This window comes from Podarcis raffonei, chromosome 1 (genome assembly GCF_027172205.1).
Source record: "Podarcis raffonei isolate rPodRaf1 chromosome 1, rPodRaf1.pri, whole genome shotgun sequence".
NCBI classification, from domain to species: domain Eukaryota; kingdom Metazoa; phylum Chordata; class Lepidosauria; order Squamata; family Lacertidae; genus Podarcis; species Podarcis raffonei.
Genome location: NC_070602.1, coordinates 54,295,287 through 54,317,212, shown reverse-complemented (window position 1 = coordinate 54,317,212; position 21,926 = coordinate 54,295,287). Strand labels below are relative to the sequence as shown.

Here is a 21,926-nt window from a genome sequence, read left to right as displayed (position 1 = left end):
GTATATAAAATGCAGTCGAGATATGCACCTTCCCCAAAGCCTGTTGGGGAATGGTGCATAATGTTCAGAGAATGGACAAAATTGAGTCAAAAAATTGGAGATTATATATATTTGACCAGGAAATGTGCACAATTCCCTCTTCGTGGAAGAATTATGCACACATAATCCATGGAAGCAGATGAATATGCATAGTGGCTAGTTTTATGCACATCAAACACTCAATTTACACATGAGAGAACCAAGTGAATGATAATCAAACAAATATATTGGGTCCCCCCCCTTTCTCCCAGCCAATTGGGATCAGGCAAAAACCGATCCCAGGAGGCACATGTCAGCTTCCTTCTCCTGACACAACACACATGGCTGTTGGGCTTCATCTTACTTACCCCCAACCTGGAGCAGAAAAACATTTCAAACACCCCCACATTTGTGTTACTTTTTCAGGAGTGTGTGGGTTACTGCTAAGCTGAAGTCGACTGAAGAGGGGTCTGAAGAGGTAGGGAGTTGTTCCACAGAACATAGTTTGCCCTAAGCATAAATTGTTCATCATAGCAGGAAGTTCCAGAGCCGCAAGCTTCAGAACTTCTTTTTTTTAATGTTTAACATTCAGCATGCAGAAACAATTGAAGACTGAGTATCCAAACTTGATGAAGTTTCACACATCGTTAAAGTTTTCAAGGGTGGACAGGGACTGGGCAATCTCCCAGTTGACTCATGCATAGGGGAAGTCTTCAGAATCAAAAGCTGCTGCTGAAAGCCAAGCATATCCGAATATGATTCATTCCACTCCTGCATGCTTTCCTCTCAAAATTAAGCAGCCAACTTTTCTCTTTCTTCCCAACTCCTGTTATTCCCTGGAGTTAAACCAATGAAAAAAATATTATATGCTATATATCATTCTCTTTCAGCTCCCCTTTAGATAGATAGATATAGGTAGATATGTAAATATGGTTGATAGATACTGATATTGCTATAAGAGTCACTGGATCTATGCCCACTAAGTGCATTGAGTTTCAAAGGGATTTACTCCCAGGTTAAGTAGGTATTGGATTTCAGCTTCTTTTGCTGTTTGAATTCTTCCCAGCTAGAATATTCCATGTTTTCCTAGTATTTGAAAGCAACTAGTGTTGAGGTGAATATGAAGTTAATGGACAGAATGAATTAATAAGACATCATCAAGGGAGTAGTTGTTGTCATACTCCAATCCAGATTAGATCACAGATTTATGCAAAAACCATTGAAATAAATGGGACTTTAAAATGTTAAATCTTGCTTAATCATGCTTGGGCTGCAATCCTAACCATATCTCCTTAGAAGTAAGTTCCACTGAATGCAATGTTTCTTGCACCCATGTAAGTGGGGTTAGGATTGGAGACCGGAAAAATTGTCTGTGTTTGAGTGCTGTCAAAATGCATTAGTATGGCATTATAAAAAGAAAAAAGGGTTGAGGGAAAGAATTCCACATGCATGTCTATTTCTCTTGAAAACAAGATAACAGCATTTAATTTGGAATATTTTATTACAGAAAAATATATTTTGCCTTTTTTCAAGTTGCAGTTAGTTTAAACACTTTCAAGTGGAATGGCTTTGAAGCTATGATCTGAGGGGCTAGTCATTTAACTTTCTCTGGTTTATTAGTTGATAAATTATAATAGCCATATTAAAAATAATAAAATTTAAAAGTGGAAATTAAAGCCTTAGTCTCAGCATATTAGAGCTCTGATATGTGTTTAATCATATCTATTTCATTGACTATATTATCTCTATTTTTCAGTGTATGTATTCCAGAACTGGTTAGAAATTCACACTCCAAAGTAAATTGCAGCAATATTAAGGGTTCCTAAAATGTATATTTTTGGCAAAGTTAAAAGGAATATTAGACTGTATTCAGAGCTGTGCTGTAGCTACAATTTGAGATTTAAATGAGACTCCTAAAAGCTGTGATTCCCTTTAAAAAAAGAAAGTTGCTGGGAATCACAAGTGGGCAGAAAACTGTAGCATTTATCTTGAACTTTGGCAGTATTCATCCAATTCTGCCCCCAAATAGCCATTTCGTTTTGGAAATAAACATTTTAGACGTGTCCAGCACACACATGCAAAAACCTATTTGCCTGTAATTTGGCAGGCCTTCTCCACTTAGACAACCAATTTAGCTGAAACTTTCATCCACTTCTGTCAAAAGGAAGTGAAGTTATAGCCAAATTTTTTGATTTCTCTGTAGTGAATGGGTTTGGTGGAATGAAGCAGTCTCAGACCGCTGAGTCCAGTCAAGCTGCCTCTGAATGCTCTGGGCTGAGTCATTTTTACAAAGTGTGAAACTGGGGCATGATTTCAATCTTGTGGTCATCACACACAGCCCTTGGTCACAGATTTATAAAGTTATTCAGATATTATAGTCTCCCCCATGGGGAAAATCCACATTTAAAACTGAATTTGATTTAAGTGCCATGGCTTCCTCACAAATAATTAAGGAAATGTTAATACTGGTGGTATACAGGTGTATGGGATAATTATCGCGGAAGATTATTGTAATCTCGAGGAGATAATGATCTAATATGGTCAATCCTTCCGTCTTTGGTTTCTTCCTAACTCTCCTATCTGTGTTTCATTACTTTCAATATCCCTTGTGAAAAGGTCTTTGATGACACTGGTCAGCAAAGCCTTTTATGTATAGCCTGGCATTTTTGTCTTTTGATGTAAAGTAGCTCTGGTTGAGCCTGTATTAGCCCAACAGGACACAGGTCTATAAAATATCTGGTTTGGGGGCATGTCAGTCAGAAGCTCAGCAGTGGCCACAGTGCTTCTCAGTGGCAGATTGAAGCGCTGCTTGGTAATGTATATTTTGCTTGCTATTTGGGAATAAAATCTTTAATCTTCTCACCCACTTGCCTTTGTATTGCTTCTGAATCTAACTTTAAAAGAACCATCTTGCATTTGGCAAAACAACGGGGTGCGGGGGGTTACTATTACTTAGGTGAGAACTTCCCAATTTTTTCCTCTTCTAGGCAACTTGAAAATTGCTGCCTGCTATAGCTACCATAGCATACTGCTGTATGACTTTTATTATATGTTTACAGACATACTGCAGTCTGGGAACCCCTAGTTTACTGCAGGTGAAATCTATGGTTTATTTGTCTGTTTTTTCTTCCTAGAAGCCTTAGGAAGAAGGAAACAACTTTGGGGTCTCCAACTGCTGGCATGTAGCAGATAATTGTCATATAAAGCATTCTGATGTTAAACTTGCCAAATACTTCCATTGCATCATATAGTGTCACTAGGAGGTTTTGCCCATCCAATCAAAGGATTTTGGATCTGGGCCACCCAGGCAGTATCCTATTTTTTCTTCTCTCAAGACAGGAGGCAAGTAAAGGAGCTACTTTCCTAGGAAGCTGCACTGGGGATGGGCAAATGTTCAGAACTCACACACATTGTGGAAATCTATCATGAGCCAGAGGGCTTCAGCTTTTATTACACATTATTGGCCTATGAAAATTGTAAGTATATTGCAAATGCCAGTCCTCATATGGCAGATATGAGGCAGAGCTGTGATGTCAGCTTCTCGAACAATCAGAGAATGAGTTGAGGAACTGGGGATGGAAGAAAACACCACAAAAGGCATCTATTTGCATGGAATTCTGCCTTTAGAACATGACAGAAACTTATTGCCAAGAATCAGGCTTACTGGTAGCTGTCAACATTCCCCTTTTTGTGGGAAATTCCCTTATTCCAGCGCCATTTCCCGCTGCTTCCCACTGCTATCCCAGATTGTTAGATATCCCGTAGACTGTCCCTGGGACAGGTGAGGCTGCTGATCACTTATTTTCAAATCTGAAAGTTGACAGCTATGACTGGATCACTTTCCTCGTGGATCAGGCTTACTGGATAGCTTTTCGGGAAGGAACCAAGCAAGTCCAGCAATGGGTCTCCATCCCCAAGACAGCTGCTGTAGGACAGAAACTTGCCCTTTCCAATAACTCTCAGTGACTTCCTCTCTCCCTCTCTCCATATATGTACCTGGCTTTACAACTGATAAGCTCAGTTAAAGGATTCGTCTCCCAGGTCCCGATTTGTGCCTGCTAAGCTCTATAAGTAGCTTCTTCCTAATAAATGCTCCGCTCCGTGAAAAGCTTCCACTCTCCAGCTCCAATCAATTCCGTTATCCTGTGATTGTAGCAGTGTTTATGCAAAATTCTCCTTCCCTTTCCCTTCTCTGGATCATGGCATTGCCACTGTTTCCCAAATGAATGTAGAATAATGAGGATGAGAAGTTCATTTTAGAATAAATTTGCTAGTTCCAGAGCTCTGTGCAGAAGTGCCTGGGAAGTTGCATGTGACTTGTATTTCATCTAACCTTGAATTAAGCTATTAAGCCCCCATTTCAGGTTTCGTCTGGTTAGGAACAGAGAACTATTTCCTGGGAAGGAAAATATTAAAATGCTGCAGATGCTCCCTGTTAACTTGATTCCAATCCCCACAGAGCCTTTTTCTGTTTGTTTGCTTTTGCAGCCGTCCAGCTGGGTTAACAGCGCAAGTCTCAATCAAGAGCAACAATTTGTGATAGAAGATGCCTGCATTTTACATGCATTCTTTTCAATAGGAGGCAGATTGCTTCATTGAAATGTCTGATGATCGTTGGAAAAGAAGCTAGTGGCATCTGTGCATCTTTTGAAACTGTGGTTGATGGAGCATCTCACAGTGGAGAACAATAAGAAGCTGTGAACGTTACATTCCAAGTTCATTCTTCATATATGACAATGGTCACATTCCCCCTCTACATGGGAATAATCTCACCAGTCATATATGGGGAATATTACATTTATACAGTGTTCCTTACTAGTTGCTTTATTTTTTAATAATGAAAAGGGGTATAGCTGGTGATTGAAAGAGTGAAATTACCGTTGTCTCACTTCATGTCATGCTGGTACTGTATAGATGTTTGGATTGTGATCCTCTCCTAAATTATTCTGCCCTAATTTCTTCCTTCAAGGCCACTGCTGTGGGAAGTAACCATGGCTGTGCTCACATTAGCATCTTAAAACACACTGAGGTTGGGATTATTTATTTTGCTTGTTTCAAATCACATCCATTTGTCATTGTACACACCAGTATGATTGGATTGTCTGCTGACTGTCTACTCCAGGGCAGAGAGGGAGCATAGAGGTCTTCATATATGGTTAACATTTACAAAATGGATTGGAGCTCATTTGGGGGGAACTGCCTCCAAATGCAGTATTTCATCATCATCATCATCATCATCATCATCATTTACTTATACCCTGCTCACTCTGGGCAGCTTCCAAAAGAATATTAAAACACAATAAAACATCAAACATTAAAAACTTCCCTAAACAGGGCTGCCTTCAGATGTCTTCTAAAAGTCAAATAGTTTGTTTATTTCCTTGACATCTGGTGGGAGGACATTCCATAGGGCGGGTGCCACTACTGAGAAGGCCCTCTGCCTGGTTCCCTGTAACCTCACTTCTCGCAGTGAGGGAACCACCAGAAGGCCATCAGAGTTGGACCTCAGTGTCCAGGCTGAATGATGGGGGTGGAGATGCTTCTTCATGTATTCTGAGCCGAGGCTGTTTAGGGCTTTAAAGGTCAGCACCAACACTTTGAACTGTGCTCGGAAAAGTACTGGGAGCCAATATAGGTCTTTCAGGACTGGTGTTATACGGTCTCAGTGGCCACTCCCAGTCACCAGTGCCGCATTCTGGATTATTTGAAGTTTCCGGGTCACCTTCAAAGGTAGCCCCACGTAGAGTGCATTGCAGTAGTCCAAGCGGGAGATAACCAGAGCATGCACCACTCTGGCGAGACAGTCTGCAGGCAGATAGGGTCTCAGCCTGTGTAGCAGATGGAGCTGGTAGACAGCTGCCCTGGACACAGAAACTACAGGGAGGGATGTGGATAGTAGTTAACATCATGTACACAGCTTCACAAGCCAGTTGTGGGAGAGCACTGAATGAAGAGAAAATGGGAGTGTGTACAAAACCCCAGAGATCCAGGTTCACCCTGTCATCAAAAATCTCTCTGTGTTATGGGTGCTGTAAATAAGGGCTAAGTTAAGTTTTACATAAAATGCTAGGCCACTGGGAAAATGCACTCCCTAGATTGAATTGGTTGGCAAACTGCATCACAGGATTTTGTGATTCACATCTGATTCACCAGCTGTGGCCGTTCCTGAATAGAGATATCCTGGTCTCAGTAATCCATGCTCTGATAACCTTATAATTGTATTATTGCAATGTGCTCTCCAAGAGACTACTCTTGAAAATGATCCAGAAGTTTTGGTATCACAGAATGCCACTGCCATGAGGCGGAGTGAGGTGAGGCCATACAATGCCTATGTTGAAAACACTGCAGCCGTCTGTACTGGGTAGTTGCTGGGATCAATTGATTTAAGTATGCAAAGCCCTAAATGGCTTGGGGTCCAAATACTGAATGTTTCTCAAGATTTTGGAAATTGGTTTGGAAATGGGGGGAAATGTTTTTTTCTTTTTTCTTTAAGCGAGGATACAGAATCATGGCCAACAGGAAATGGGACTGAAATATGTGGAATTGGGTATAAAGCAACGAAGATCTAACAAATAATTATGGACTACCCTTGGAGAAAACTTCACCATACTGGATCAGAGAAGGACAATGATTGACATTTAATGATAATAAACATTGAAGAGCTTCTTTTGGCCTTTTTTGGGGGGAAAGATGAACATGAAAGGACTGGGAAGTGATGGGTTGAAGATGAAGGCCCTGTGCAAGAGGCAGGGTAAAGAGGATCTTTCAGGCTGAGGGAAAAGGGCAAAGCTCCCAGGTGAAAGTTGGGAGGGTTCACTCTTCCATGTGTGAAATAAGGGTTAAGATTTATATTTGACAGAGGCCTTTGCCATTTCCTTTTATTCTTATTTCTCTTCTTCATTTCCTTCTTTTCTTTATTTTTGCTTTTTATTTTTCTTCTCTAGATTAGTGTGATTTTTATTGTATTTTATGTTGAAAACTTTAATGAAAAATTCATCATAAAAAAATAATCCAGCAGAATGTGCTCAACACTGGATTCACTTATATTCTTTTTTCTTTTTTACAAACACAGTTGCAATTATCTTCCTATTAACTGAAACTTAAAGTGAAGAACAAATCAATATAAATAATAACCAGAGTTTATTTCAAAAAATATGTTTATCTAACAGTAGCAATGAATTGTCTGATAAAATATTATCACAACTGTAGCTAAGGAAGGATTTGCATGCCCTGGAACAGCAATAAACCAAGCAACACTTATCCCATGAAGGAAAAGTTCTCAGTGGCTGGATTATGATAATTCAACAGAATGCCATAGCAATTCATTGCATTGATTGGAAGCAAAGTGCACCACAGTTTCTGTATAGCATTGGGGGGGGACTCCCCAAACCCTAATAATACAGTCCTAATAAGATCTGTAACTGTGACATCTGTGACTCCATGGATCTCTTCATAAACACACCCACAGCCCAACTGGTAGTTTAACCAGATGCCTCTTATACAACTGTCTGTCTTCTCTCTTTCTCTCATATATATGAGTGTGTGTTTGTGTTTGTGTGTGTGTGGTGTGTGTGTGTGTGTGTGTGAGAGAGAGAGAGAGAGAGAGAGAGAGAGAGAGAGAGAGAGAGCTGTAAAATGGAATCACCCACACACTATATCATCTATCTATTATATATCTGTCTATCTATCATCTATATATCTATAATCTTCTGAACAGTGAACGGAAATAAAAAGGAAAGAAAAAAAATTCAATTCATTATTGAATATGATAATACTGCTTGGCTCCACAGCATATCTACACAAGTTTTATGGCAACACAACATATTCCTGCTGCAGGAATTGTATGGATAAACATTTGCTGTCACCTGACTGCGGAGGGCGTGAAGTAGTTTTCAAACTATAGAACCATTTCTTCCTACTATCCTTGTATCCTCTGAGCTGAAGCATAACAATCTAATATAATAATAAAGATGTTCCCCACCCTTCATCAGTCTTGCCATCTTCACTATTCACTAAGCTACAGGGATGGTCTGAAAAATGTTTTGATGTGTTCTCTTTGGTGTGCACAAAAGATTATCCATGTTTTAATATGTCGCAGGAGTGCAATGCATTGTCAGATGGCTTTTGAAAATTTAAGTTTTGTTAATTTTGAAATTTTCCAGCTGACAGCAAGCAATCTATTGATTATTCCCTTTCTCGGAGTGAGGGCAGAGTAGAAGAACAGAGACTGAGAGTGAAAAATGTGGCTGAAGCTTATGCAGTGTTGGTATTGCGGAGAGCAAAGATTCAGATCCCCAATAGCCTGAATTGAGGCAATAACCTAGCCCATATGCTGGTGAAATATTAAGGGGTGAAAGGCAGAGTCAAACCCACTGCTATTGATATGCCCTAATGCCATCAGTGAATGCCTTGCAAACCACAGAACCCAACCTCAATAACAAGTTCACTCCAGGATTCAGTTGGTTACTGTTTCACCTCCCCTGTAGGAAACTTTGTCTTCTTAGATAACAGCTTACTTGACACCAGTAGGAGATGGGGACAGAAGATGAAGAGAAGGGAGGTCTAAAGTTAGGCAGATGCCCCTGTTCTAACCGGGACGCAGGTGGCGCTGTGGGCTAAACCACAGAGCCTAGGACTTGCTGATCAGAAGGTCAGCGGTTCGAATCCCCACGATGGGATGAGCTCCTGTTGCTCGGTCCCAGCTCCTGCCAACCTAGCAGTTCAAAAATACGTCAAAGTGCAAGTAGATAAATAGGTACCACTCCGGCGGGAAGGTAAACGGCGTTTCCATGCACTGCTCTCGTTCGCCAGAAGCGGCTTAGTCATGCTGGCCACATGACCCGGAAGCTGTACGCCGGCTCCCTCGGCCAGTAAAGCGAGATGAGCGCCGCAACCCCAGAGTCGGTCATGACTGGACCTAATGGTCAAGGGTACCTTTACCTGTTCTAACCATTTTAACATGGGAGTGTCTCCACTTAGACTGGAGAGGGATGCCTCTTCTCAGCCATCCTGCACGATGGGGGCAAGGACCAGTGAACTGAGCGGAGCAATAGCCGATGATGGGACCACTCTCAGCCTCACCATATGGCTAAACTGCAGGCTTCATGACAGGTGGTTAGGCTAAAGTGTGAGCATCTGAGACACAATTGTGGCATGGGTTGGCAAACAAATTCATTGGGTAACTGGAGAGCAGAAAACACGCACGCATATTCTAACATCTCTAGCTCAGTTTGCTGTAACTGTATGTAAAATAAAGGTTACAACATAATTTATTAACTCTGATTCTGGCTTCTTCCCAGTATATATTTCCACAGCTTCCTTGCCATCTGCAAGCTTACAGTTTCCTTAGCAGAGTGCCCGAGACGTTTGTAAATTCTGGTAACCAAACTGCTTTCACAGCATTTGCTAGCTAACGCTCTCCAGAATAGTTGCACACTTCCTTTTGTTTTGATGAACTGCAGCCAGTTTGTTTGTTTGTTTGTTTTCTTTTTTAGAAGAAAAAAAAATCTATCAAGATTACAGGGTATAATGTTTGTAGATACAGGAAGCTGTATGATAAAAACAAATATGTATCCTGAAGGGCAATTAATGTGAGCCTACAGATACATTGGAAGCGCCATATAGTATTTGAGAAATCAACAAGCAGTGATTCCAACTCTAGGCTTGTTGATCCAAGAAATAAACCTATGTTCAGAAATGTTTAGGTGTTTGGGCAATTTTGCAGAGTACTCCAGAGGATATTCTATAAGTTTTACCATGAAGCTATTGAAGGGGTATTCCAGTGGCGTAGCTAGCTGTTTGAGTGCCCGGTGTGGCACACACGTCCTGCAGCCAGGGGCGGGGTGAGCCACCCATGAGGGTGGGGCACTCTGAGTGGAGCCTCTCCCTCAGCTTTAGGGTGGCTGAGGGTGAGGCAGTGGGCAGACGTAAGCCCCACACTGCCATTTCAGGCAGCACAGAGCCTGCAGGCGCCCAAGCCACCACGTTACTCCCAGGAGAGACGCGTAGCTCGGGCACACTGCAGGCCCCGCTGTAAGTGCCAGCCATGTTTTGTTGTGTTTGTTGACTGAACTAAAAAGTTTCATGAGCCCTTTTTAAAAAACAAAACAAAAACACAACTCATATTTTTGTCATTTTGTGATGATACTTGGACACCCACCACACACCCCCTTCCTCCACCACTGAGGTATTCCAGGACTCTGCAAAGTGGAGAGAAAACAGCCATCTTTGAACCACATGACATACAAAAGTACTGTTGTATAGGAGGGAGGTTCACCCATATACCCAGCATTGTCACACAATCCTATACTTACTGTAAGGCCGTAGGGCAGGCATAGGCAAACTCAGCCCTCCAGATGTTTTGGGACTACAACTCCCATCATCCCTAGCTAACAGGACCAGTGGTCAGGCACGATGGGAATTGTAGTTCCAAAACATCTGGAGGGTCGAGTTTGCCTATGCCTGCCTTAGGGGCTTCTGAGTGCAGTGCAGTGGTGGCTGGTGCTCATTGGGACTGGTAGGGTCGAAGGCAGAAAGGCCAACACTAGGTGGATCCAGAGCAAATGGCGGCTTTCGGTAGCAATCCCCTCCTCACCAGCAAACTCTATTGCGGCAACTCAAGAAATCAGTAGTTGCTTTGTTGTTCTTGCTGTCAAAGCCCTTCATGCCATATACAGCCTCCTTTGTTCTTTCAGAGAGCAGGTGACAGGCAGAGCCAACTAAGCCTAGTTTTGCCTCCATCCCGTTCCCTCTTGAGGCAACACAGAGATAAAGGTGGATGAGGAAGGTAACAGACGGGGCACCTCCTGTCCTGGATGGAAATAAGCAGCCAGCCAGGTGGAGGCTGGTTGAAGGCAGCCAGCGGTTGGCGGGGCAGCACCCTGTTTGCACGAATGGTCTAACCTCCACTAGTGCAGGGAACATACAGTCTCATAAACAGAGCAATAGAAAATGGGGCATACTGGGAGTGACGATGGAGATACTGCATTCTCTCTGCCCCTAAGCCTCTCTTCTCCACTGACATTCCCCAGGAACTGGTATAACTCTACACCTGTCCTAAAGCTGGCATAGTTGATTCCTTTTCCTTGCCACTGCAGGAAATGGGATGTAAACCAGGACATGGTGCCTGGTCTTCCTCCCATCCAACAGCAAAACAGCAAAACAGCAGCACAACAGATACTACAGTTCCTCTACTAATGGTTCTTCCCCTCCTCAACATAATCTCCTCTGTAATCTTTTTTAAACCATTAATTCATTAGAAGCCTTCAGGTAAATTATTTTTCAAAAGTAAAATGTCAATTAAAAAGGGGGGAAGTGATATATCAGGCACAACTTTAAATTCATGAAAAAATATTGAAAAGAAGTAAAACAAAAGAATTAGGAATGTATTTTTTTAAAGGGGGGTGTTGGGAAAGTGTGGAATCTCAGCTATTTATTTATACTCACTTTATTCCTTTATTTCCTCCCTCTTCAGCCTGAATTTTAATATAAACCAAGCCAGTCAGTTTCAGGATGCAATCCTACATTCACTTTGTAGCACACAACCTAAATGCACAGCTGCATGTTCTTGCTCCAGACTGAAGAAAATGGATACAGCACTCTCCAAGGACAAGGACTCTTCCGCTAGAAACACTACATACTACAAATGAGTAAACAACTAGATATGGAGGGTTATTTATATATGTTTGAAAGACAATACCTGACTTTTGACAATGGAACACCTCAGAAAAGTGACATGAAGAGAGGCAGGACTACTTCCAACCAGTCATTCCTGAACTGTATTACTTCAGACTACAAAAGCTGGGTTGTGTGAGTGAGGCGTCTTTCATGTGCACTTATTATGGGTTAGGTTTAGAAATATTGGTGTTTCCTTGCCCATTATTTCAACAATAAGTGGTCTCAAATGCTTTCAATAAATTGTCAGCTCGCAGAATCAGAAGGAACTGCGCCAACCTATACAAGTCTACTCAAAAGCAAGTCTTGCTGAGTTCACTGGGGCTTTTCTCCTTTATTTCCTTGTGTGTGTGTGTGTGTGTGTGTGTGTGTGTGTGTGTGTGTAAGGGACTGCAAGGGTCATTTACTCCACCCCCCCTGCAATGCAGGAATCTTTTGCCCAACATGGGCCTCAAACCCACGACCCTCAGAATATATTTGCTTATTGATATATATGGAGGAGCATTCAGTTATGCTGCCTAGCATTTACCGCAAGCAGTTCTACCACTTCATTTGCTGTTCGTGTGAACTACACCAGACAGAATGAGAGACAAAGACATGGGAGGAAAGGTGGAGGGAAAACCTCTGTGAATATGTGTCTGGGGAAACCTGACAAAAATACAGAAGAACCCTATCAAGAGAAAAAGGTTCATGGCACAACTAGATAATAACTTCTTCTTCCACATATGCTGTAGGTGCAGTTTCCTGTATTCTTTTCAAGTATTCACAGATGAAAGTTGGTGCCGTTTCACAGTAGTTTTAAAGACACTTTCATTTCAGTCTTCTATTTTCGGGTGCTTATAGATTTTGAAATAAATTACCCTCTAGGCTTGAACTTTCTTCCTCTTATTCTAAGCCCCAAAGGTGGTAACAGTTTCAGGAGAGCTGACAAAATTCCATTTGGCAATTTTTTTTCAGAGGCTCTGATATGAGGGTAGAGAAGGGGGATAATACTGTTTTCTCAGCATGCCAGATATTTGGGAGCCTTTTCTCTCTTTCTTCTCGTGTAAGAAAAAAGTGAACAAACAAAAATGGTGTCCCTCTTTGAACTGCGATACTTGGCACATGTTTCATCCTCATCAAGTGCCAACACAAACCTGGGAAACAACTTGGTTTGTCATAAATAGCTTCATGCTCAAATCAGTAGAGTAGGCATGTGGGCTGCTTTTCAAGGAATGAATATGACAGCAGGCACAAAGTCAGTTCTCAACTATGGATCTCCAGGATGAGGAAGAGTTGTAATCCAGTGATAGAGCACATGGTTTACAGGCAAAAGGTGTCTGTTAGCTTGGAAAGATCTCAAAGTTGGCCCTATCCATCTGGTTTTAATATTCACATGTATTTAACAATGGCATGGGGTCTCTTAATGGAGAGCTGCTTCTCATGTTGCTGTATGTGTGTGAGAGAGGGGAGTGGTTGTCAATATCTGACTGAACAGGAACAATCATGATGATCCATTATTTTTTTCATTTCCTTAGGCATGCCTGAAAGATTCCTTGTTATTCACAATGTTACTAGACCATCACATACAAAGGAACGTAATGACAACTCAGGTATTTAGCTGTGGGGGTGGGGGGCGGGAATAAGAGATACCTATGCAACCACATCACAGTTCAAATTTAGTGTGTTACTGAAATCATTCCTAGGCAAATTGTTCAGATACTGTACAGTTATTTCCCTCTCAGTCTGCACATAATTCTCCCAATCCAAAGAATGCCATCTCCCCAGGCTTGCTTTCTTCTCTCTGTCTCACCCTACAAAGCACAACTGTTGTTCATCTTTGCTCCGCCAACACTACCACCCTCAACAACACAACAAAGGTCTCCTGCTCTTCAGCCAATCTTATTCTCCATTGTCACTGAGTCAGGCTTGATAACACTGTGCCACATCTGTCAATTAACTCCAGAAGCCTCATGTTATGTCCATCTTTAAATGCAGTGATCTCATGAAAGGAACAACAACAACACTTATTCAGACAACACACAACATTTTCCTTCCCCTTTGTTGAATGTGTTTACAGGATATTTGCTATTTATTCCATGCATCTAGTGAAGAAAGTTCTGGCTTACATATAGAGCATACCGCAACAAATATATTAACACTTTAGAAGTGCCATCGTTGTACATGTGTACTCAGAAATGAGACCTATCCAGTTCAATGGGACTTGCTCCTAGATGTACAGGACTGCAGCACTAGGTTATCTCAGTATGCAACAGATGAACACAGTTACTCTCCCAGAATTCATGAATTCATCTTCTCTTAATTCATCTTCTCACCTTATGGTGTGCATGCTGCTATTTCTTTCTCAATGTGACAAACTTTCAGATACACCTTCAAGACATAATTGTTGTGATGCCAAATAAAAGTGCAGAAATGCCAGTTTAAAATGTTTGCACAAAAAGAAAAGCAATCATCATGTATCACCATCGTTAACTGTAAAGAGGGAACATGGATATATTCCACACCCAGAAGATTTTTGAGAATAAGATCTCAAAAGTTATGCAGGTACCATCAGGGGCTGTTCAAAATAAAGTTGCGCCCTCACATATCCCCGAGAATGGAGCTGAGATTTTATGTGGAAAATGAGAGCTCACCTATATATCCTCCCCTGTTGGTTTATTTTCAAATTTAGATCAGCCTTACCTTAAGAAATCATTTTGGATGCTTGCACTGAAGTGACAGTCGGCACGATAAAAAATATGACGGCTGGTGATGAAGGTGACATTGGTCCTGCAGGAAAAGAGACATGGATATTACAGATTATCAAAAATGCATGTGTCTTGGGTAGCTAAATGGAAATCAGGGAAGATAGATTCATCTGTTATATGAAGGTATGTCAGTTTAGTCGAGGCAGAAATTGTGGGTTGGAGGCAATGATGGAGTAGGGTGTATGGGGTGTTAGGGCAGTGGCAGTACCACTGGTGGACGACGCGCCATGCTCCTTCTGCCATAGTTTGTCCACCATTAGTCCCCACCCTGCACTCAGCTCTCACCTGTGGCTCCTAGAACTGTCGGCGTGAGACAGCAGCCACACCCCAGGAAAGAGCTTCGACTGGCGACTAAACCAGGTGAAGCTAGCCAGTGGCATACACACTGCCCAAGCTTGCGCCCCAAGGAGGTCATTTTGGTGCTGCTAACACAGCAGTCTGACTTTACCCCCTGGAGGCACACTCCACTGTTTCTCAAGACAGACAGATGCCAACAGTGGCAAAACACAGTCATTGCTCAATGTAGTAGAAATATGGACCTACATACAAGATACACGTTGATCTACCCACATGTAGGTGAGGAATCATATAATTATTTGCTGCCTTAGAGTTTTTAATTTGATTCAACACATGTAATTATTATTAATATTTTTTATTTTCAGTTGTTTTCCCGGAGAAACGTCGAAAATAACAGGATATATTTATCCGAAAGTTTTCAAACTTACACAACCCTTTAAAAAAATAGGTAAGGAACTAAATGATATATAATACTGTTTTATAATTTGTGACTGTTTTGTAATTTATGGTAATTTAGAATTTAAATGTATTTTCATGTAATATTTGATGCTTCCAGCTGATGAAGGTGAATACATCAAAACAGGGCCCTGTCCTGGTTTCTGACTTCTGCTCAATGATTGAAACTAAGACCTCCACGCCGAATCTGACTACGGACTAACATAAACTTATCTCTATTCATAAACTCTTATCTCTAATTCTGCAACGAATTATTGTGTTATACATATCTTTATGAGTTTGAGTTTGTAATCTCTATTTGAATTTGTAATCCTTGTCAGAATACATACTTTTGAATGGATTAGTTTTTGTTACTATTGACCATTGATTTGCGAGTAGGGACCACTCCCACTATTGAAACTTATATTGGCCTGCATTCTTGGTGTGCTTTTTTCTTGATGCATAGCAATAGCCTGCAATTTGCCCAGCAAACTGCCTCACCACTCCAATTTTCAATAGCTCGGGTTGTAAGATGCAACTTGTTTACGAGTTCTGCCTTGCAGTGAGCCTCTCGCAAACCAAATCTACATTCTCATTTTTCATTCAGAGTTGACTTCAGCACATGGTTAAAGAGACATGAATATTCCAGAATATCTCCATATGTCAATTTACTACCACAGGCTAGGTTCAGACAACTTCTGGAAATTTTTAAAAATATGTGATGAATCATTGTTTGGAGAACTGTTGAGACAGTTGCACCACCCCACCCACACAATGAAATCCACTTGGGTTGACTTCACCCTGTCAAAATGGGTTTGTCACTGATCAGATGTAAAAAGGAAGAATGCCCTTGACAATTTCTCCACCCAAACCAAGTGCCATAGCATCTGACAGCAAGGGGGTGCAATGTGTAGAGTAAGAGATGCTGCATTTCTTTGATAGTCAGCTGTTGAGCAGTGTAGGAGAAGACAAAGAGATTTTCCCCAATAAAATGAAAAATGTTTTTTTTTTTAGAAAAGGAAAAGAAACAAGAAACAAGGCAGCACAGTGAAAATAATGCAAAGCATGCATACTATATATGTAATTAACTTGTAAGACATCTTTTAACTCTGCACACTCTGCTACTGATATGATAGAGGCTCATTAGTCCACTCACAAAAAATGTGTGCCTGAGGTCAGGGCATCAAGGACTTCCTTGGAAACCTCTGGAGAAGCAAACGTTTAAGCAGACTTTCTCATGCAATAGGTTTGGTTTCAGTAGTCTAATATATGTGATTTAATCTCGGGTACTACTAAGTGAAAGGTTTCATTTCGTTTCATTTTGTTTCATTTCACAGGAAGAGCAAAGCTTCCCCACCCCCATATTTTAGTGCTGGCTATAGCTCGTACTTCTGAAACACAGATTATCTCCTTTTCAATATGTAAACATTATTGACACAAACAACCACAAGGAAGGTTTAAAGATTCATGAGTAAGAATATATACATCGGCTACCTCTTCTTCTTTTTTAAGGTAAGAAAAAGCAAGAGACAAGGCCCCAGCCCACCCCTCAAAAATATGAAACCAAAATGGATTTTGGTGTTTTAGCTGGCCTAATAAAAAATATTGCTCTGCTATTGATAACGGAGGAAAGTTCTCTCACAAAAGCCACTGCATCAGCAATTTGGAAGGCTTAATTCAGTCTGGAAGGGTTTCTGCACCTGTAATTTTTACCCCAAGTGGGGGGATGTACAGCCACTTTTAGATTTCCTGGTTATAGTGAATGGGTAACACATTTTAGAACCCAAAACACAGGCTAAAGGTGAGGGCAGCCAGGAAGACCTGACAAGTAATGTGAAGTCAGTGCCAGACCAAAACATTTTACTGTTGAAAATGGAGCCCAGATGCCTTCTTCGTGCTGAACCCAACATTTTGAAGTCTTGGTGCGCCAACAAGACTCCATCCTTGCATTCATCCTTCCTCTCTCATGGAACCACCTGAAGCAGATTGCTTCACTTTACTCCGCGGTAGAATTGGCCAAGTGTGAAATATGCTGGTCCTGTGAAATCCTTGTCACTACTGTGTTTCTGAATGCATTCAAAACACAATGGGAGATACAGGTCTCATGCTGCGCATGCTGAACACTACCTGAGTGTTTCTGAATGAATGTCAGCACAAACCATATCACCCTAATGACACCAGTCCTGTCAAGGTAAGTTCTCATTCTGTGAGGATATCCAACTAAACAAGCTGCTATCATGCCAGGATAAGTGGGAGTCCATGTACAATGAGATTGTGATTCAGTAGTTTTACCACTGGGGGTGAGCAAAAGGACTTGGCATGTCAGACATGTAGCAGAACCTTTTCTTTGATACTATCTTGGAAGATTCAAATTTAATTCAAAGAGCCTGGAGCGATTTAAAGATGGAAAGAAGGTCAGATACTAAATGCCCCCTTACCTGCATGAATTTTTTTTACAAGCACTATTAGCACTGTGCGTTCTGACTGCAGTCAGATTAATTAACAACTATGTCATGTGTTCTGTCCTGTGGGGCTAGATTGTTCCCATATATGCCTTCAAAGAAGAAAGAGAACACTCAGATCCTACACCAAAGTACCTCAAATCCTATTCATTATTGAAAGACCTCAAATCCCATTCATTATGACAAGAATCACCAACAACAAGCAATGTATAATGCAAGGAAATTTGTGTCGTAAGTGATTGTAGTCATGGATGTTGTTTTCTGCAGTTGACAGATAATTTATTACGGTCAAAGACCAGCTCACATAACATAACACAATAAAAACAACATTAATAAAGATAAAATATACAATCGGAGCAGATTGCAGCAATAGCTCATGAGTTAAAAGTGATATATATAAATACACCCGTACAACTGAGATTTGGACTACCATAAAAAATTGACCCTGAGGCGCCCCAAAGGGCGACTTCAGCATTTCCCTAGTAAGCTATTTTATTCTAGAGGATGATCTGTGCCTACAAATCTGGGTGCAGAATCTGCCTACCAGCCAGGTCATCTTATGATCTTTGCCTAAGAGGAGAGCATTAAGTTTAGACTTGTCTGAAAGATCAGCGAGCCTCTTCAGCAAAGGATCAATGGTGTCTCTACGTATCTCAACATAAAAAGGACATCTAAAAAATATATGTTTGAGGCTTCCTATTTCCCCTAATGGGCAGGTGCAAAGTCTCTGTGTGTACGGGACCCTTCTATAGGAGCCTTCCAGAACCGGTGAGGGCAAGGCTGAGCTTCTAGCAAGAGTAAAAGCCCTTGTTAGGTTTCTGGATGTGAGGAAATAGAGATATGTTGCTGGAGCGGCTACGTATCTCCCGTTTTCTGCAGTAGTTAAATAGATTACTAGACAAGCAGTTTCCTGCTTGGTTGTTTGAGGCCTGCAGAGATGGGACAAAATGTACTGGCACCAGTTGGAAATACACGGTTTGGCAGGCAGCAGAAACCAGCAGCTAGACAACTGTAGGAGAATGGGTGAAGGCCATCTGGAGACAATAAAGATAAGAGAGGAAGCATTCCCTGGACACAGTCTGCAGGACCACAAATAGCTCCAAGGCAGACACCTTGCTCTGACAACTTTCAGAGCCAAATTGAAGCCTTATGTCATGGTGTACACCCTGATGACTGCACAAAGGCTTACCACTCATAAGAACAGGAGTCCTGCTGATTCAGACCACAAAGGCTGATTGAATCCAGCATTCTATTCTCATAGCGGCCAACCAGATACCTATCAGAAGCCCACAAGCTACACAGGAGTGCCACTAATATTCCTCATCAACTGCCATTAAGGGGTATTCTTAGTCCAAGTTGGGACTATCTTTACCTTGTGGTAGCAAATTCCATAGTTTCATCTGCCTTTAACCATTGTGTTGCGCTGGATGACCTCAGATTCTAGTATCATGAAAGGGGGAAACTTCACTTTCTACACACCATGCATAATTTTACACACCTCTCTCATGTCCCTCATTTGCCTTTTTTAAAAGCTTAAAACTCAACAAAGGTTATAGTGTTTACCTCATAGAGTTGTCGTCCTTTTCTGCATCTTTCCCAGCACTGCAATATTTTTTGGTTACCAGAAGTGCACACAGTATTGCTCACTACTGAGGGAATTAAATGCAATAATAATTATATGTGTTTGTAGGAGGAGGGGTTATTGGTTTTGTATTGATATTGTTCTCATTTTTATTATGCATTTGTGTTCTCCTTTCATCTGTTGTCAACCACTCTGCGGTCTTCGAATGATACAAATTTAATAAATAATAAACACTAATAAGAAATGTAAAGGCACAGGGGGGCAGATTCTATGGTAGAAAGTGAAGATTCAATGTGTAGCTGACGACAGCAGGGAGAGACAAAAGAGAAATTTTCCTTTCCCCCTGTGCATTACAGTGGATATGAATATGGGAGGGCAGAAAGATCAGAGAACAAGGCCTTGAGCAGTGAGGAAAACTCCAAGAAGTTGATAACTCTGGATGATGAGACTAGTGAGTGACAAGAAGTAGGTAAAGGAGGTTAAGTGGTCCTAAGGATATAAGCACATTCTGGTCCCTTCCTACAGAACAGTGTGGGAGTATAAATTGCAAAGCAGAGAGTGAGGAGTGAGGGGGAGACAGTACCGCAAGAATAATTCATTCCATGATCTGACATTCATCAGTAACTGTCAAAACAACACCTTGTGCACACACAACAAAACAACACAGAAGAGGGAAGGAAGGCAGAGAACACGTAAATTGCACTGCAGTCTAACGTTAAGCAAGAATAAGCAGGGCAGAATCACACTTAGCAAGAAGCTCCCACTTGTTCTCTTTCTGTCAATCATGGCTGTTGCTCCTATGGCCCCAAAAGAACTCAAGGATGCTCTCCAAGTAGGCTGGAGGGGACCATGTGCCCATCCCAGAAGAGCCATGCTGCAGCGGGACAATAGTGCAACAATGGCAATGGAACTTTCTGGGGCTGGAATTGGAGACCAGGGACATGGGTAGCGCTGTGGGTTAAATAACAGAGCCTAGGACTTGCCAATCAGAAGGTTGGTGGTTCGAATCCCCGCGACGGGGTGAGCTCCCATTCCTCGGTCCCTGCTCCTGCCAACCTAGCAGTTCGAAAGCATGTCAAAGTGCAGGTAGATAAATAGGTACCACTCCGGCGGGAAGGTAAACGGCGTTTCCGTGTGCTGCTTAGTCATGCTGGCCACATGACCCAGAAGCTGTACGTCGGCCAATAAAGCAAGATGAGTGCCGCAACCCCAGAGTTGGTCACGACTGGACCTAATGGTCAGGGGTCCCTTTACCTTTACTTTACCTTACTAGTTCGAGGTAAGAATAAGTTTCTTCATTGTACCAATGCTCAAACTCTTATCTGGGATCCCTTCAGTGGAAGGCCTCAGAAGCTATGTCACAACTATGTTTCATCACACATTTTTAATGGTGTCAGATTTGAGGCTTCTATAAACTCTGACAATTCATTACTTAAATTTCAAGCAATGGCGGCAAGGAACCTATAAGCAAAATGGAGCCCTCCCAACATGCTTTTAAATCACTTTTATTACTCCCCATCATAGCTGTCAACTTTTCCCTTTTCTTGCGAGGAATCCTATTCAGAATAAGGGAATTTCCCTTTTAAAAAGGGAAACGTTGACAGCTATGCTCCCCATAGCTCCTGATAGTAGCCAGGTCTGAGAGTGGGGGATTAAGCTTCAAGGTGAGCTGTCAAATGAGTCAAGTGAGAAAGTGAACCCTTGTCCCTGTTCCTGCTAGAAGACATGATTGCAGAATTTTAAGGCCCAGAGGCTCCATGGAATTAGCTGAAGGAAAAGCAAAAATGAGTATTCAAGGTCAAGATGAAAAAGGGGGAGAGTCAACACACAACAGATCAGTAGATGGGATAGGCATAAAAAGGAGAAAGGGTAATGACTAGGAACTGTAAAAGCAGAGGTTAAAAACCATTGTCAAGAAGTCAAGTACTATGGAAGGAGGTTACAAAGAAGAGGATAAGGGACTGGTACTGTGTTAATGTGAGATATAGAAAAGGATGTTGGATGCTGGGGGGACATACTGCCTGAGTTTGTTGTGCAGGCTTGAAATGGTCCAATAGTCAACTCAACCTTCCAAGTTTTAAGGTAATGTTTAATTATGGAGACACACAAAGTGCAACATTAATAAGTAAATATTCACAATTCATCTCCAACTTGGAATGGGTTCTAGAAAGAATCCCGTCCTTTGTACATACTGGAGCTTTCTTTCCATTCAAGCACCTCCATGCAATTGCTTTTGGTGGTAAAAGGTATGAGCTGATAAGTCTGGCACTAATAAATTTACAGTGTGGCTTCCCAAATATATGAAACTCCCTGAGCTGTGCCAGTGCAAACAGCATTATGCTCTACTCGGTACAGGCGGTGGGGAGGGGGGGAAAGCCTATGGTTATCTGGAGACACATAGGACATTGAAATCATTATTAGCTCTGTGCAAGGCTGCTGGCAAAAAGAAAGGTGGTATTATGTAAATCCCTGCGGATCTGAAATAATTTTCCAAGCCTGGCATGATCACCATTCAGTTTTGCCCTCCCCATTTGCCATGCAACTCCCTGACAGTAAATAATGAAATTATTCAGCAGCACTTTCCCGTGCAATCCTGGCTCCTGTTTGGTCCATTTGGATGCTCCATCCATTTCCTGACCTTTTGCATTTTTTGCAGCAGATGTAGGCTGCTACAATGGGTCTAGCTGGAAGAATCCTCTGAATGGTTGTATT

General features: G+C 41.7%; 1 protein-coding gene across 2 annotated transcripts in view; it reads right to left on the bottom strand.

Moving 5' to 3' along the window:
• LRRC4C (leucine rich repeat containing 4C) overlaps positions 1–21,926 on the bottom strand; it is a 625,819-nt gene that overhangs the window by 137,298 nt on the left and 466,595 nt on the right. For both annotated transcript variants that reach the window (XM_053387713.1, XM_053387698.1), the window contains exon 4: positions 14,374–14,460. The gene's annotated coding sequence lies outside the window, so the exon portion shown is untranslated. The remainder of the gene's footprint in view (positions 1–14,373; positions 14,461–21,926) is intronic.